This window comes from Bubalus bubalis, chromosome 4 (assembly GCF_019923935.1).
Source record: "Bubalus bubalis isolate 160015118507 breed Murrah chromosome 4, NDDB_SH_1, whole genome shotgun sequence".
Lineage (NCBI taxonomy): Eukaryota > Metazoa > Chordata > Mammalia > Artiodactyla > Bovidae > Bubalus > Bubalus bubalis.
Genome location: NC_059160.1, coordinates 107794902 through 107813139, shown reverse-complemented (window position 1 = coordinate 107813139; position 18238 = coordinate 107794902). Strand labels below are relative to the sequence as shown.

Below are 18238 nucleotides of genomic sequence, written 5' to 3'. Positions count from 1 at the left end.
CCAGGCAAGAACACTGGAGTGGGTTGCCATTTCCTTCTCCAGGGGATCTTCCTGACCTAATTATCAAACCCAAATCTCTTGCTTTGCAGGCAGATTTTTTACCTATTGAGCTAGGAGGATTTGTGTAGCGGACCTCAATGGCTCAAAACTCCCACTATTTTTTTTTTTTATTATCTGTGATCATCTGAAATTGCATTTTCCTCATTCTATATGATCACTGTTTACTAATCCAAACTCAAAGAATACAAGTTAATGTTTATTCGCTTTAAAACAGTCAGCAGGACATCGGCCATGTAATCACCCTCCATCTGTTTCTTGATGATTCCACACAAAATAACAAGCATCCTCCCTGTAAGCCATAGTTCTTTTATGTGCATCTGGTGGTAGAGAAAAGGAATGCATTGCCCTCTGGTTTATGGTTCCATTTTAGTAACTGAAAAAAATACAAAAATAGGAAGACTGTGTATAAATAAGTAACTGTAGCATATTTCTCTCCACTGTTGGTACTCATCACTTTGTTAGAGATAATAATTTAACATATGCTATTAAGTTGGACTTTATAATAGAAGCCAAGATTTTTTAGAAAAAAATCAATGCTTAAGTTGGTATTTTATTTTAAACTGCCTCTTGTACGGGTAAATGCAGGGAAAGGGTTTAATAATTCAGTCCAGCAAGCAATTACTATGCAACCACTGGGTGCCAGCAAAATTTGGGGAAGTTGCCTTTAACACGATAAGAGAAGCAAATTTCTGTGATTTCTTCCAATTTACTTGAATCTTTCCTGGCTGCTTGAATTTTTAAAAATCTTTATGCTCAATGGAAAAGTGGAGGAAAAGGTCTAACAATATGCATACTTAACTGTGGTCCAAGCATGGTTCTTATTTTTTCTCTGTCTGGAAATGGAAAAAATAGACAAATAAATTTATTATTTACAGAAAAAAACCCCTAAAGATTATTTTGTGATCAAAATACCTATTTGAAAACAAAATTTGGGGTATTGCTAAAGTCAGGAACCATGTATTAAGTAAAACATCATGCTAACAAAAAATGTTTAATGTACGGCTTTTGTGGTGCTATTTTTATTTACCCAACACAGCTGACAAAAGCAATCAGTCGATAGTGTAATCACCAAGAGCAGTCAGTCTGACTATTCTGATTAAAATTTCTGAGAAACCTAGAAAGCTCAAAATAAGTATAAGCAGGATGTCTTCTAAAAATCAATACACAAGCTGTGGTAGCATGAAGAAATATATTTAAATAAATGAGCAATTGGGAATACTTCAAAACAACTTTCTTATATATGTTTGTTTATTTGGCACATCTCTGACTTCTGCACTGGCATCATATAGGAGAATTTCTTTGCTCTCCTGATCACAGCTTCTCACATATCAGATATAACAGCTATTTAACTGGCACATCTACACAACTGTTCCTGACAGGAAGTGCATTAAGACAGTGGATGTAACTGAAGCTGCAGATTTGGAGAGACAGCATCCCAAATGACCAACTGGGCATGTGGCCAGAATATTGCAGGTAACATTTGTCTTTAGAGAAAGGGATACGTCATTGCACAAAGCCACCATCAACTCAACTGAAGTCCTTCTCTCCTAGGACTTCTTCCAGTCTCTTCTCATAGTGACTGGCCATGGCTTAGGACTGTTCAAAGTGCCCTGCATGATATATGAACACCATCTTCTGAAAATGTATGTTTTGCATGCAGCCATTTTCATAGTTTATAAAACCAGATGTTTACAGGATACACTGGGAAAGAGAAATAACAGAACAGATAAAATAGTTGGGTTATAGTATGTTGAAGAGATTAAATAAAATACTTTTATTTTATAAATTAAAATTTGAAACCAGATCACTTGACAATTGGATGACTTATAACCATACTGGAGAGATGAGCATTTTCAGAGCAGGTGTTATGCAAAGGGCTGGAGCACAGAAGGAATGAAGCTGTCTTTCAACATTTTTACCTCAAGGGAAATCATACAGAACGAATGGCAGAGACAGATACTGAGCCAACAGATGACAAGAGGACTAGCTCCATTCTCTGGAAAATACGATGATAAGAAACAGATTTCAGCTGTTCCTTAAGTTTTCCCTCTACTGGACAACAAAGCTGCCAAGGAATGAGGATATGCAGATTATGACACACACGTAACCCTCCACCTGCAGTGCGTCCTGACAAGTCACAGTGTGGCTTTGATTCCAGTACGGGAGACCTACCTGGGAAGCAAGATCGTCTTCTTACGTGAAACACTGTATTCTGTAGAAGAATCAAGCAAAGCAAATGAGTATTTTTGTGACATTCTTTAGAAAGCAGCTCAAAATATCCTTTAACATTGGTAATCAGAGGTTCACATAAACACTTCTCTAGAAAGTAGAACCCCACTTTCACCTCCACCAACAAAAACAGACAAATAACTGAAGCTAAGAGAAATTAGGGGCAAAGTTCTGTTACTCTATTTTAAGTACATATTATTTTTCAGTTTTTATTCTGATATGAAATGGAACTTATGCCTGCCCCTAACATTTGCAGAGCCCAAGGCAAGAGTATAAATGGAGTATAAACGTTACCATCTACCTTGTAAACCAAATAGTTTTTCTACTGTGACAAATATACTTCTATAACAAAATCTGAAAATGTGTAAAGTTATGATTTTTCATATGACTGACATTTGGCAAAATACCAAAGCTGAATGAATTTAATTACTTTTGCTCATGTTGGGCATTTGGTTGATAGGCTAGTGATATCTTGATAAATCATAAAATAACTGTAGTATATATATTATTATATTTTTTCTATAAAATTATTTTCTTGCATTCATGTTTCAACTCAGCAAACTCATTATGTTGTAAAATCAAGATTTTTACCTAGTTTATTTTCTGATAACAGTAATGATCTAAGGAACTAAATATACAATTATATCCAAAGTGTACAACATGTATTTTCATCAAACCTATGAATGTATGTAAAAAATATAAACAAATTATTTTGTTTTCAAAGTAAATGATATTTCTTCTAAAATATCATACAGAAAACTACAATTTATAATTAGTAAGTATAAATACTTTAATCAAAGCAATTTAAATAAATCCCATTAAATAATTTTATAAAAATCAATTAATAATCTCACTATTCAAGGTTCCTGTGTTTGCCAGTGTAAAGAGTTAGTATCACATATTTTTGCTAGTCTTCAAATATAAATGTAAAAGAAATGAGTTGTTTACTATTCCACAGCATTCTTCAGCTGCCATGGGCCAGAATTGAAAGTATCACACTAAATTTGTGAGAATGGACAGAACGGTAAATGGAAATATATAAAGAAGAGATTTGCACTGGGACCTAATCAGCACAACAAGATTGAAGGTGGTGAAAAAACTGTTACTGTGAAACAAAAAACTCTCCAGCTGTTGGGTGACTTCATGAAGGGACTCTCTTGTCCAACTGTAGAGTCCAAAGATGTTTGATGAATTTGGGCTGGATTCCAGCAGGTATGGCTATCCAAGGAGACTCAGTTTGCAGAATGGAAATACAGCCAAAGGAGTCCATAGGCATCAGCCTAGACTAGAAGTCAAGAGATGGATGGAGCTGTGGTTTTAAATGATATATAGCAGAACCTCCTTGAGTAGCGAGAGAGTCCAGGTAACAGAGCTCAGCCTCCATGGATAAGCCTGTCAAAGTTAGGCAGAATGTCAGGGCCCGGGCCAAGTGGGCTTGGGTGCAGGGAAAAGCTCTACATCCAGATGGAGTTTGAAGTGATGAGAGAAAACCAAAACAGATGTCTGGATATATACATAGATTTAACCAACACAACTGGGCTAAGGGGAAACTATTCGTTCAGTAAGCAAACTGTGGGGGAAAACAGGAAGCACATGGACCCCAGGTCCTCTCCTCTTGCGAAGGGTGCAGATGTATTTTCTGCCATGGTGAGAATCATTTCAGGCTTTGGTTGAGGTTTGAACTCAAATGAAAGGGGCATTTGTGATTATTGTTGAGTGGCGCTAAGAAGACATGAACTGAGCAATTTAAAAATAGTGCCATGGCTTGGTATATATATATTTTTAAATGCATATATGGGATTGTTGGGCTTCTCAGGTGGCTCAGTGGTACAGAATCAGCCTGCAAATGCAGGGGATGTGGGTTCGATCCCTGGGTCCAGAAGATCCCCAGGAGGAGGAAATGGCAACCCACTCCAGTGTTCTTGCCTGGAGAATTCCATAGACCGAGGTGCCTGGCAGGCTATGGTCCATGGGGTCACAAAAAAGTTGGACATGGCTTAGTGACTAAACAACAACAACAACATGGGATTGTTGGGGAAATTATTTATTATGGTTTTAATGTATAGGCCCAATACATTGGTGAAGTTTAATTTAACTATGATTACATTTTGACCTGATCTTTAGGGTAAATTTTGTATTAAAACATTATGAAAGTTTTCATTAATTTATTTTAAATGGATGTATATTATAAAATTAATTATAAAATTCTTATTATACCTCTTAAGACTCTTGAAACTGCTATTCCCTATGCATCAATCTGGGTCCTCATGGCTCAGCAGTTACCTTAACATGGATAGTTTCTGCAACAATGCTGAATGACTTGAAATTGTGTACTGAGTTTTTGGCATCAAGCCTTCCCTGGTGGCTCAGATGGTAAAGAATCTGCCTGCACTGCAGGAGATGTGGGTTTGACCCCTGGGTTGGGAAGATCCCCTGGAGAAGGAAATGGCTACTGACTCCAGTATTCTTGCCTGGAGAATCCCAAAGTTCACAGGGTCAGAAAGAGTCGGACACGACAGCAACTAACACTTTCACTTTCATAAAAACATATCTCTGTTATGAAACTAAGCTAATCCGTGGATCAGCTCTGACCATGAAAATGCAAGTTTCTGAACACATGATCTTGAAAGACAAGTTATGTTTTCAAGTTCTGAAAAGTAATTCTAAATTACTTTACATTCTAAAGATGAGTTTCAATGCGGTCAGTAATACTGCTGTTGCATGAGATTTCAAAGAAAAGGGCTTTGGATTAGGAACTTGGATTTCAAGGGACTGGTGAGGATAGTGAAGTATTTTCCTGTTCTCACTGACTTTACATTGCAAAGGCTTTTTTGTTTTTATATGACCCAGGAGAAGCATAATTAAGGAACCAAGTAGTCACTTATATTTGGGGGCTGTACACTTTACTAATAAGTGGCAATTAGTGAATCATAGGAAATGGAAACCATTTTTGTTGAGGTTTTTCCTAAAAAGTTTCTATCTTAAATTATATTTTAAGTCCAGTGACTGATCTGAGATAGGAAATGACCTCTTCTAAGATCACTTTAGACTCAACATTCAGAAAACTAAGATCATGGCATCTGGTCCCATCACTTCATGGGAAATAAATGGGGAAACAGTGGAAACAGTGACAGACTTTATTTTTTGGGCTCCAAAATCACTGCAGATGGTGATTGCAGCCATGAAATTAAAAGACGCTTACTCCTTGGAAGGAAAGTAATGACCAACCTAGATAGCGTATTTAAAAGCAGGGACATTACTTTGCCAACAAAGGTCCGTCTAGTCAAGGCTATGGTTTTTCCAGTGGTCATGCGTGGATATGAGCGTTGGACTATAAAGAAATCTGAGCGCCAAAGAATTGATGTTTTTGAACTGTGGTGTTGGAGAAGACTCTTGAGAGTCCCCTGGACTGCAAGGAGATCCAAACAGTCCACCCTAAAGGAGACCAGTCCTGGGTGTTCATTGGAAGAACTGATGCTGAACCTGAAACTCCAATATTTTAGCCACCTCATGGGAAGAGTTGACTCATTGGAAGAGACCCTGATGCTGGGAGGGATTGGGAGCAGGAGGAGAAGGGGACAGCAGAGGATGAGATGGCTGGATGGCATCACCGACTTGATGCACATGAGTCTGGGTGAACTCCAGGAGTTGGTGATGGACAGGGAGGCCTGGTGTGCTGCGATTCATGGGGTCGCAAAGAGTTGTACATGACTGAGTGACTGAACTGAACTGAACTGAACTGAAGACCACTTTGGTAGAAGTTTATTTTATGGATATTCAGACAAATACTTTGATTTTAACTTGTTTTATATTATTTTCTGCTAAATGCATTAGAAAAATAGCAAACAAATTAATCTTCCTTTAAATACATGGTCTATTTTGCTGAAATAATTCTGCCAACAGTCAGCTTATTAAAATGAGTTGGTATTACAGAGATATGCTGTAATGTATATTTTAAAAATATATTTAGTAGGGTAACTTTAAAAAAATGATGCAAATAAATAGTACTTCTTAATTCCAAATGTGTCTGACAACTTGAAATGGTCTTAAAAGAGGTACTCTGCAAGTATTCATTTATTATCACTTAAAGTTGATTTAGCAGCATCTCTTTCTTTTTTACCTGTGGTAAAGAACACATAACATAAAATTTACCATCTTGATAATCCTTAAGTGTATAGTACAGTATTGTTGACTATATGCAAATTGTAGGATGGCAGATCTTTAGGATATTTTCAACTTGACTGAAACTCTATACCACTGAACAGGAACTCTGCCCCGCCCCTCCACCAGCCCCTGGCAACCATTCCCAACATCAGTTTTAATGAATGATCCTTGACTTAATATTATACAGTTCTAGAATTTTCCAAAAGTATCTATACATATTCTTAAGGAATTTTTGTTGTTGTTTTGAGTCGCTTTTACCAAATAATTGTTTCCAGAACGTCTGAATGCTTTCCAAGGATGGATAGCCAATTTTTACTTCTTTGTTATCTGATGTTTCTGTTATAAAAAATAATTTTTAGAGGCAATTTTAATCAGATGAAAGATAGGAAATGTAATTAGTAGATTTTTGTGAATACATAGTATTCTGTAATCTCTATATCTGGCCTCAAGGTAAAAGACTAATTTTTCTCTATCTATAAAATAGTTTTTTAAAAATATTTCTTTATGTCTGTGTAGATTGGCAGCTCCCTCGCTTGGCTCTCAATACTAAATTGAAGTATAAAACTTCCAAGAGTGGGAATTAATCCCTTCTCTGCCTGAATCTTAGCTTCTTCTTTAAAAAATATTTGGGAATTCCCTGGAAGTCCATTGGTTAGGACTTGGTGCTTTATCTGCCAAGGCCCTGGGTAAAGTAAGATCCTATAAGTCAAGTGGTATGGCCAAAAAAAAAGTGTTTTCTTCTAGGTTATTTGAGATACAAATGACTCATGGCACTGTGTAAGTTTAAGGTGTACAGCCTGATGATTCGTCTTACACACATCAAAAGATGATGATAATAACTTCATACTGAAGATAGTTCCCAATATTGTGAATAAGCTAGACATTGTATATGATTTAAAATACAAAAAAAGCTTTTGAAACAAGACAGATGTAGCATAGAATTCCGGGTCATCATTTACTAGTTGTACCATCTAGTGCAAGTTACTTCATATCATTGACACTCAGTTTTGTGAATTGTGAAAAGACACTAACAATGCCCATCTGGTGAGACAGGGAATTCAGATACATAGCATATTTAATGGAGAAGGCAATGGCACCCCACTCCAGTACTCTTGCCTGGAAAATCCCATGGATGGAGGAGCCTGGTAGGCTGGGGTCCATGGGGTCGCTAAGAGTCAGACACGACTGAGTGACTTCACTTTCACTTTTCACTTTCATGCATTGGAGGAGGAAATGGCAACCCACTCTGGTGTTCTTGCCTGGAGAATCCCAGGGACGGCAGGGCCTGGTGGGCTGCCGTCTATGGGATCGCACAGAGTCAGACACGACTGAAGCGACTTAGCAGCAGCAGCAGCATATTTAAAATAGCTGGCATAGTGCTGGTAGAATGGCTCAGCAGGTAAAGAACCCGCCTGCAGTGCAGGAGACACAGGAGACCTAGGTTTGATCCCTGAGTTGGGAAGACACCCTGGAGGAGGAAATGGTAACGCCCTCTCATATTCTTGCTTGGATAATTCCATGGACAGAGGAGCCTGGTGGTCTAAGGTCCATACGGTCGCAAAGAGATGGTTGTGACTAAGCACAGACACAACAAAATAAACACCTTTTTGTCCCCCTCTGTCCCTACATCAGAAACCCAGTTTAATTTGGCAGTAGGTAAGAGAGACAGTAAAGGGGATGGGGAGGAGGGTTAAGGGAAAACAAAGTATTCATACAAGGTAGACGTGTACCTGTAGGCAGCCACCGTGTTTGGCTTTTTGTAGTGTATTGTCGGCAATGGAATTGACACCCATACCCAGAGCCAGGTTAGAAGATGGGTCAGCCAGGCAGTTGCCCAGTACTCTGATCCATTAGGGATACAAAATTACAACTGAAACAAACTGGAAATATAGTGCATGTTTGACTCCTTTCATAACTGGCAGGCTAAAAAGATGATTACTCCATTGAATTGTAACTCAGAAATCCCGTTGGGCCAGAATCAGCCCGTCTCCACTGGGTAGTTTTGTAGCCTGCTCCTGCAAGTAGGGGGCCTGGTGCAATAACCCTGAGACTTAAGTCTGTAGTTCCCGTCAGCTGAAGGATAAAACGGACTATAGAACATGATCTATGCTATTTGCTGAGAACCAATGATTTACAACTAAAGTTTAGATGCTTGTTCTGAAGCCTCAAAAAAGAAAAACTGACGCTAGAACAGGAACCACAGGAAATTGGGAAATGTTTTGCTGCCATGAATACATGAGAGGAGGCAGGGCATTTAAATGCTAAAAAGAAAAAAAAAAAAAAACCAAAACAACAAAAAACCTTGTAACCACATCCATTAAAATGTTTTGTTGTTGTTTAGTTGTGCTGGACTCTTTTGAGACGCCACGGACAGCAGCCCGCCAGGCTCCTCTGCCCATGGTGTCCATGGGATTTCCTATGCAAGAATACTGGAGTGGGTTGCCATTTTCTTCTCCAGGGGATCTTCCTGATCCAGGGACCAAACCTGCATCTCCTGTGTTTTCTGCTTTGCAGGCCACCTCTTACCATTCAGCCACCAGGGCCGAATGTTGGTGATTAGTGCAATCCAATTACAGTATAGATGTGAGTGATAATCCCACCTAGGTTATAGTATTGTGTCATCTTCCAAGCATATAATAGGTTTGTCATTTTGAACATAAAGAAAAATACCCGTTGAACAAATATTTTAAGGATATTGGTTAGAAGGAGTGATACCTACATGTCTTAATAGTGACTGCCCGTTCTACTACTATTATTGTAGGTTCTAAATGTTCACTCTGCTTCTCATACAGAGAAACACACTCAGGAAACAGATACAATTACACTTAAATATCTAAATGCCACATGTACCTAGTCACATACTTACATATAAATGTACTTAATACATAAGAAGAAGCAAATAAGAGCCAGATTATAAGGGCTTATAATAAACAGCAAAGAGAAATATAGCTTAAACTATTAAATTACACAGAAGTAGGGAATGATTAAAAAAAAAAAAAAAGAACAGATTTGTTTTATACTACCCAATTTCAAGACTTATAAAGCTTCAGTAATCAAGACAATTTGATACTGGCATAAAAATAGACAAAAGGATCAATGGACAGAATATATACCCAGAAAAAGACCTACCCATACCTCAATTAGGGCTTCCCAGGTGGTTCTGTGGTAGAGAATCTGCCTGTAATGCAGAAGACAGGGGTTCAATCCCTGGGTCGGGAAGATCCCCTGGTGAAGGAAATGGCAACCCACTCCAGTATTCTTGCCTGGGAAATCCCATGGACAAAGGAGCCTGGTGGGCTACAGTCCATGGGGTCACAGAAGAGTCGGCCACTGCTTAGTGACTGAACAGCATGTAACAATTAACGAAGATACAAAGGCAATTCAGTGGGGAAACAGACTTTTTAACAAACTGTGCAGGAACAATTGAACATCCAAGGACCAAAAGCAAACAAACACACAACAAACCAACCAACCAACCCCAACAAAAGCAAACTTTGAGTCATACCTCATCCCATATATAAAAATTAAGTCAAAACGAATCTTTGACCTAATTCTAAAACCCTGAACGATAATACTTACAGAGAAAAACAGGAGAAAATCTTTGTGACCTTAAAATCGGCAAACATTTCTTGGGTCAAACACCAAAAATGAGATGTAAAAGATGAATTTAATCAAAATTAAGAATTTCTGCTCTTTGAAAGACACTGACAAGCCACAAGCTGAGAGAAATGTTTGCAAATTACTTATCTTATGCAGGACTTTTGTTTTAAATAAAGAACTCTCAAAATCCAATAAGAAAACAGCAATGCAATTGTTTTAAAGGGGGGGGGGAACACCCCAAAACATTTGTTGTTGTAGCCCACCTGACTTCTTTGTCCATGGGATTTCCCAGGCAAGGATACTGGAGTGGATTGCCATCTTCTCCAGGGGATCATCCTGATCCAGGAATCCAACCCATCTCCCCTGCATTGCAGGCAGATTCTTTGCTGCTGAGCCACCAGGGAAGCCTTCAAACACAGCTACTGGTTTGCAAAGAAAGGGGTCCTTGTGAGAAGGAAAGGGACAGCCTCCAGAAGCTAAGAGGCAGGGAATTTCCTGGTTGTCCAGTGGTTAGGTATCCACACTTTCACTGCAGGGTGCACAGATTTGATCCCTGGTTGGGGAACTAAGATACCACATGCCACATGGTACAGCAAAAACAAACAAAGAAACAAAACTTAAGAGGCAAAGAAATGGAAACCTCAGTTCTACAACTGCAAAGAACTGAATTCTGCCAACAACTGAATGAATTTGGAAGTTGAATTCTCCTCTACAGCCTCCAGATGAGAGCCCAGCTCTCTAAACCCCTTTGTTGCTTAGCTGCTGAGTGGTGTCCAACTCTGTGACCACATGGACTGTAGCCCACCAGGCCCCTCTGTCCATGGGATTTTCCAGGCAAGAACACTGGAGTGGGTTGCCATTTCCTTCTCCAGGGGATCTTTCTGACCCAGGGATCGAATCTCCATCTTTTGCATTAGCAAGAGGATTCTTTACCATTGAGCCACCAGGGAAACACCTAAACCCCTAAATTCCCATCATATGAGATCTTGAACTGAGAATGCAGTTGAGCCATACTGGACTTAGGACTACAAAACTGTGAGCTAATAAACTGGTGTTGCTCAAGCAGCTAACAACAATGTAGAAGAAGGAAAATAAGAAGAGAGGGAGGAAGAGAAGGAAGGGGGGAAGGGAGATGAGGGGAAGAGGGAGAAATGACTTGAACAGATATAGCACCAAAGATGTATGGGTTGAAGATAAGCATATGAAAACATGTTCAACATCATTAGTATTAGGGAAATGGAAATTAAAAGTATAATGAGATACTACTATACACTTAGTTAGATGTCTAAAATTAAGACTGATCCTCAAGTGTGGCAAGGATGTGGAATAACTGGAACTCTCATAAGCTGCTTATGGGAATGTTAAATGTTATAACTGCCTTGGAATAAGTCTGGCAGTTTCTTAAAATATTAAACACTACCAAATGACTCAGACATCCCACTCCTAGGTATTTAAACAAGATGTATGAAAGTTTATGTTCAAATAGAGCCTTCTCATAAGTGTTGATTGCAGCTTTGTTTGTAAACTGGAAACAATTCAAATTCTGTTCATCAACAGATCAATGGAAAAACACATGGTAATATAGCCATACAAATAGAATATTACTCAGAGAAAGAGATGAAAAGAAATGAACTATTAATATGCACAAAACATGGAAGAATTTCAAGATAATTATGCTCAGTGAAAGAAGGCAACTCTCGCCCCTGAAAAAGTGCATGGTGTTATTTCCATTTATGTAAAATTCTAGAAAATGAAAACCCATCTCTCCTGAGAGGAAGCAGATTCAGTAGTTGCCTGTGTCACTTTGCAGTATAAATCAGGGGAGACACATGGCCAAAATTATCCAAGGTAATGGATCACAACCTTCCAGCCCAGCACTGGCATGTGATTAACTCAGGGAGGAGGTACAGAGGAATGAGAGGCTCCTGATCCAGGTTCCCATTGGTGTTCAGCTTGGAACTGATGAATTTAGTGTTGACATCATTTGTCCATTTCAGTCCAAGGACTGACTCTCTGGAACTGATTGCCAAGAAAATAAATGCCTTAGCTTCACATCTACCATTGCAGACAACCTCTTTCCTGATTAGTTTGTATATCACAGGGCAAGATCTTCACACATGTGAGGGTGAAGGTCTTTGTTCTTTTGTGCATTGAGATTTCAAGCCTTTTGTTGGAGCAAAACATGCAAAAATGAAAGAACAGAATGAAAAGAACAAGAGAAAAAAGATAAAAGACTAAAAAGTATTGGAAAGAAAAGTGCAGGATGGTGGAAGACTGTATGTAAGGCCATAAATGTATAATTCACTTGTAACTATTAAATAAGTCATAAATTTTAAGATATTTATTCATTCAAAGGGGCAAGTTAATTAAATTTATTGCAAACGTTTTAAATGAATTGATTTTTGTCATTTACTTAATAGGAATCTAATCATTTTAATAGGAATAATAAGTGGATTTAACAGGCTTTATGACGTGCAAATATATAGTGGTGTCTTTAACATAATAAAGTGTCTTTAACATTTGGAAAACCAACTAAAGCATTTATACAAGTGACTTAATATTATTATATAACATTAATTATATATGATATATAATATTATTGGAGAAGGAAATGGCAACCCACTCTAGTACTCTTGCCTGGAAAATCCCATGGACGGAGGAGCCTGGTGGGCTACAGTGCATGGGGTTGCAAAGAGTCAGACACGACTGAGCGACTTCATATAATATTATACAATAATGCAATATTAATGAAATTAATTATATTAATATAACATAACATTACATTATATAGCAATTATACATTAATATATTAATATAATACATTAATAATATTAAGTCACTTGTATAAATATTTTAGTTGGTTTTCCAATTTTGATTTTCTTTAATACTTTCATTATTATGTTGAATTCTGGGTTATGCTTATCTTAATTATTCCTCATAGATGGTGTGGGATTATGTTAGGAAAAAGTCTATGCATGCTTGAATACGTTTATTCTTAAAAATATATGGTATACATGTATGTTTTATGGGGAGTTTCTATCACATGTTAGAGTGTGATCTTTGTAGGTGTCTATATCAGAAAAATCAAGCAAAAATGATAGATAAAGAAAGACTTCCACAGTGTTTTATCCTGAATCTTCTGAGGGATAGTAGAGGAGGAAAAATATGAATTTAATCAAAACACCTTGGCTATAGCCAGGAATTCCCTTTCCTGAAATAGATCCTAATGAAGATATGGCCTTTTGAATGGGAGACTACACTGAATTAACACACAGATCTTGGAGTTAAAAGAGATATATTTCAAATGTCAGATTCATCACTTAGAGGTAGTCAGACTATAGAAAATTTCTCAACCTTCATTTCCTTATCTGTAAAATATGGTGGTAAAGGTACCTATCTCCCAGGGCTCTTGAGAGGATTAAATGAGATCACAACATGGACTGTGCTCCACAAAATGCCTAATACCTAAAGAGTGTTCAGGGCCGGAAGCTGTTTCATAAAAGCGGGTCACACGTGGCTGTAGAAGATATTGGAGCAAGAGGAGCCAGGCTAAATAAAGCTTTGACCACTGGGAGGAGTAGGCAACTAGTGGCGAAATCATTCTGTTGTTCAGCGTAGTAGCCACCAGACAATGTTGCTGTGTACATTTCAATTAATTAAAATTAAATAAAACTTAAAGTTTAATGGCTTAGTCACAGTAGCCGTACTTTATATGCTCAGTAGCCACGTGTAGCTGATGGCTACCACATTGAGGAGCATAGGTATTAAACCACCTTTTACAAAGTTTTACCGGATAATTCTGGCTCTAAAGAGTCCATCCAGGCTGGGCTAAGCATCAAGGCAATATTCATGAATAACTGGTTAATTTACCTAAGGCTCACATCAAAACTAATCTTCTTTCTACTTTTTGATTTTTCTTTTCTTATATAGAATCTGAGTCTTATCAAAACTCTGTTACCCAAAATTCTGTGCCATTTTCAAGCTGTTAGAATATTTTTGATCACTGTTTATACCAGTGCTTGTAATTGCTTTCAGAGAGATTCTATGAAAGAGGCCGTCCTTGGTTTTTTTGACTGAGTTTCTGAATTCTATCATTAGCCTCAACATCTCTGCAATTAATCCATATCTGGTTATTAGCATGTTATTTCTACACTCCTCCTCCACCTCCACGTCTCTGAACTGGAAGCTGGGAGACTGGGAGATTCTTAAAGCGATCATTCTTTTAGTAGCAGCTGGTTCTTAACCGCCCTGGGTGAGAGAGGGAGACAGGATCTCTATCCTTTGCTGCTTCTTCCTAATTACATTCCTAATAGATGGCAAGAGTGGGGATAAAGCATGGTTACATTTGTAGTATCTACAGGGTAGCATTTTAAGGTATGCTGGGATACGTGGAAAGGTAACGTGTAACCAATGCATTGACTGTCATTAGTTACCCAAACAGCCCGGGTGCCTCTTTCAGCTCCCTGATCCACATTTCATCCACGCTCTGCTGTTTTTCTCCCACAGGGTTATTTCCTGAGTAAAGCCCAGAGCTTAGGAGTCCCTCAGCAGAAAGCCCTGTTCTGACCTCCCTTAACAGGCAGTTTCACCTGCTGGGCTAGTGCCTTTCTGCTTCCTAGTCAATCTGTTAAGATTTTAGCAGGAGATTCTTGGATACCTTTTCACAAAACATATGGGAAATTGTAATTACTTTGGCCTGGTACAATTTTAAGAATTGAGAGAGCAAGGACGAGGTGCAAATCTTCTGTTCATAAATAACTAAATCTGTGGGCGCTTTAAAAGGCATCCTAGGCAGCAGGAGAATTTATGTGCCACATTTCACCCTTGGCACACTTTCCAAATGAATTGTTCAAAGAGAAGTTGTATTAGGACAAATAGAAATGACGAACAAGACCAGATGTGGATTTTTAGTTAATATTTATGCAACACCCAAAGGGAAGATGGTATTGCACAATAAACTAAAAATGTCTTAGGCAAATAAGGAAATCTTTACCCCAAGGAACTGGCACTGCAGAGGTATGAATTATACAACAAAGGACTGGGAATACAGAACAAATGCAGGGTAGGTCGGGGCAACTATAAAAAATAATTCATTGAGGAAGTGGTGAGGTAGCAGATGTGTGGAAACTACTTGGGGAAAATAAGGGCTTAGCACTTTTTTGGCCAGTCTTGTATCTAAGGTAGAAAACTCAAGGCAGCCAGCTTAATTTCCTTCATCTGTGAAGAGCAATAGTAACTTTAAATAGAATATATATATATATATATATATTTCAGAACTCAGGCAGCAATCTTATAATCTCACCTTAATAAATTAAAAAGGAATGTCCTCGGGTTTGAAATGATCTCCAAGGAGAGTGATGACATCTTTACATCTTTAATCTGATTTCTCCCCAAAGTTGTTTAAGGGAGGTTGAAAATGCAGGCATCGGCTGCTTCTGAGCCCTTGGAAAGCGGTGAAAGAGACCAAGGCTTAATGCGCTGGAAGAGTACTGAGACCCACGTTAAATTATAGAAGGAAAATTTGTTAAAAGCAACTGGATTTCTCACACACAGCTGGATTTCCAGCCTTTCATTCATCAGGGATGGCAAGATGTGCCACTTTATGGCATGTCTCACAGTGTCCTGTGCTTCTAATTCAGAGAAGTTGGAGATGGGGAGAGGAGAAAAGGAGGGGGTGAGGGAGGAGTATAGAAAATGTTCCTGTAAAACTGTTGGAATCTTGAAAATGGAGACAGCTCTGGGAAATGCTTACAAGCTTTTAGCAGGCTGAACCCAAAGCTCTTATACTTTCATTCCTCTGAGTCCTCTTAATTATTGAACAGGGCTGTCTGTGACTTCCTACCTCTCCCACTTTCCTGCAGAGTCGATGCATTCTTAAGAAGGTTTATACGTGAGCCAGAAAGAAAAACACCAATACAGTATACTAACGCATATATATGGAATTTAGAAAGATGGTAACAATAACCCTGTGTACGAGACAGCAAAAGAGACACTGATGTATAGAACAGTCTTAGGGACTCTGTGAGAGAGGGAGAGGGTGGGAAGATTTGGGAGAATGGCATTGAAACATGTAAAATATCATGTATGAAACGAGTTGCCAGTCCAGGTTTGATGCACGATACTGGATGCTTGGGGCTGGTGCACTGGGACGACCCAGAGGGATGGAATGGGGAGGGAGGAGCGAGGAGGGTTCAGGATGGGGCACACATGTATACCTGTGGTGGATTCATTTTGATATTTGGCAAAACTAATACAATTATGTAAAGTTTAAAAATAAAATAAAATTAAAAAAAAAAAAAAGAAGGTTTAACCTACTTCCTCCCTCTCTCCTTTGTTAATTTTTCACTATCTCTAACATCGAGAACAAATCAGCCTGCCCTATTCTCTCAAGATTAAAGTTTGTGTATTTTCAGTTGTTATAGTTTCTGCTGAACATATTTACTTGTTTACTTATTGTCATTTTTTTTCCCTTTTAACTGTCCAGATATTTATAGGTGTTGGGCATCACAGGGGAAACGAGACTGATAAGGTCCCTGGTTTCTTGGAGCTGCTCTTCTGGTGGTGATTCTAGATACTGACACCTACAATGAAGAAATTAATGCAGGCAGATGGGACAGGGATCGCTGGTGGAGAGGCTACTTCCTAAAATGTGGGCTGGAAAAGCCTTTCTAGGTGATGACATTTGAACCAAGACTTGAATGCTGAGAAGGAACTGGAGAAGGTCTTAAGGCATTCCATGTGGGAGAAAGAAAAGTGTAAATTCCAGAGAACAGGATGTCTGTGTGGCCGGGGCACTGGAGCACAGTGAGATGGGGAGAGTCACGGGACCAGATGGAGGCTTGGCTGGTCGTGGTAAGGATTTGGGTTTTATTCTATGTATAACAAGAAGTCACTGAACATTTTTTTTTTCTCCCCTAAGCAGGGAGTTCATAGAGTTTCAAAAGAATCCTTTAATACCTTAAGTTATAACTGAGGAGTGGTGGAAATTACAGTAGAAGCAAGGAGACCACTTGGAAAGCTTCTGCATTAGTCCACGATGGGAACATGGGTAGCTTGGATGAGGACTGCAGCAGTGTGGATGTGATGAGATGTGTTTTGGAGGTAAATGTATTAATTGACAGCCTAAAGGATAAGAGGAAGTTGGAGAGAATGAAAGTGAAAGTGTTAGTCACTCAGTGGTGTCCAACCCTTTGCAAGTCTATGAGCTGTAGCCGGCCAGGCTCCTCTAGCCCATGGCGTTCTCCAGGCAAGAATACTGGAGTGATTAGCCATTCCCTTCTCCAGAGAATCTTCCTGACCCAGGGATGGAACCCAGGTCTTCTGCATTGAAGGCAGATTTTTTTTACCATCTGAGCCACCAGGGAACCCTGGAGAGAGTAATAATAATAATAATAATAATAAATAATAGTTACTACTTCTATTTCATGTAGGTAATAAGTGCTTTACACATGTTGACTGCTATCATCTTCATAATGATGTGCCCAGAGATAGGTATTATTATCATCACTGTTTTATAGGTGAGAAAACTGAGGAACAAAAAGGTTAAGTGACTGGCTAAAGATCACCCAGATGGGAAGCACTAGAATAGAGACTCACACTCAGGCATCTGATTCTAGAGAAGCTTGATCTTCTTCCAGTGTGTCCTAGGATCCAGTATCAACAGGTAAGTGCGATGGAGAGACAGAGAGGACCTTTGATGTGCCAAACTTTTTGACAGTGGGCAGAGGTTATGAGGTTAAAAAAAAAAGGTAAAGATCAGTACCTACTTTTAAAGATACAATTCCCTCTTATATGCATTTATGTATGTTTTTCCCAGGGCACAAAAATGGAACCATCGTGCATGGCACAATATAATGAATATTCGTGGTTTCATCTGTGTCTACACCGATTTCCTCGTGAACTCAGGAGAAGATAGAGCTTTGTTTTGTAGACACTCAAATCACGGTACTTGACTTTTAGGCCACTGCCAGACATCCTGGGGATGGGGGTCGGGGGAGGGCGGTGATCAATTTCTCGACGCCGTTTTGGAGAACTTGCTGGTTAGGTGCTGGTTAGGTTTGAGAGGCGGGGGAGAGGGGAAGTCGGCCTCTCCGGGTCAGTTTTTTATGCTTTGCGGCTGCTAAGCAGCAGGGGGCGCTGCAGCAGTGTACTTCGTGGTCCAAGCGAGCCGCTCATCCAGCCGGAA

The 18238-nt window shown here is 39.0% G+C and overlaps 2 long non-coding RNA genes across 3 annotated transcripts in view; one reads left to right on the top strand and one right to left on the bottom strand.

Moving 5' to 3' along the window:
- Positions 1 to 17708, top strand: part of LOC123333344 — a 125704-nt gene extending 107996 nt beyond the window's left edge. The window contains exons 2-3 of the long non-coding RNA XR_006550677.1: positions 16538 to 16905; positions 17571 to 17708. This is a non-coding gene — a long non-coding RNA (uncharacterized LOC123333344). The remainder of the gene's footprint in view (positions 1 to 16537; positions 16906 to 17570) is intronic.
- On the bottom strand, positions 173 to 17777 carry LOC112584644. Of its 2 annotated transcripts, none has more exons than XR_003108975.2 (4): positions 17650 to 17777; positions 2233 to 2272; positions 855 to 893; positions 173 to 433 (listed from the first exon to the last, which is right to left on the bottom strand). It is a non-coding gene; the product is annotated as an uncharacterized LOC112584644 (long non-coding RNA). The 2 variants fall into 2 exon arrangements; XR_003108976.2 differs by having other exon boundaries at positions 860 to 893.
- Positions 17778 to 18238: the final 461 nt, after the last annotated feature.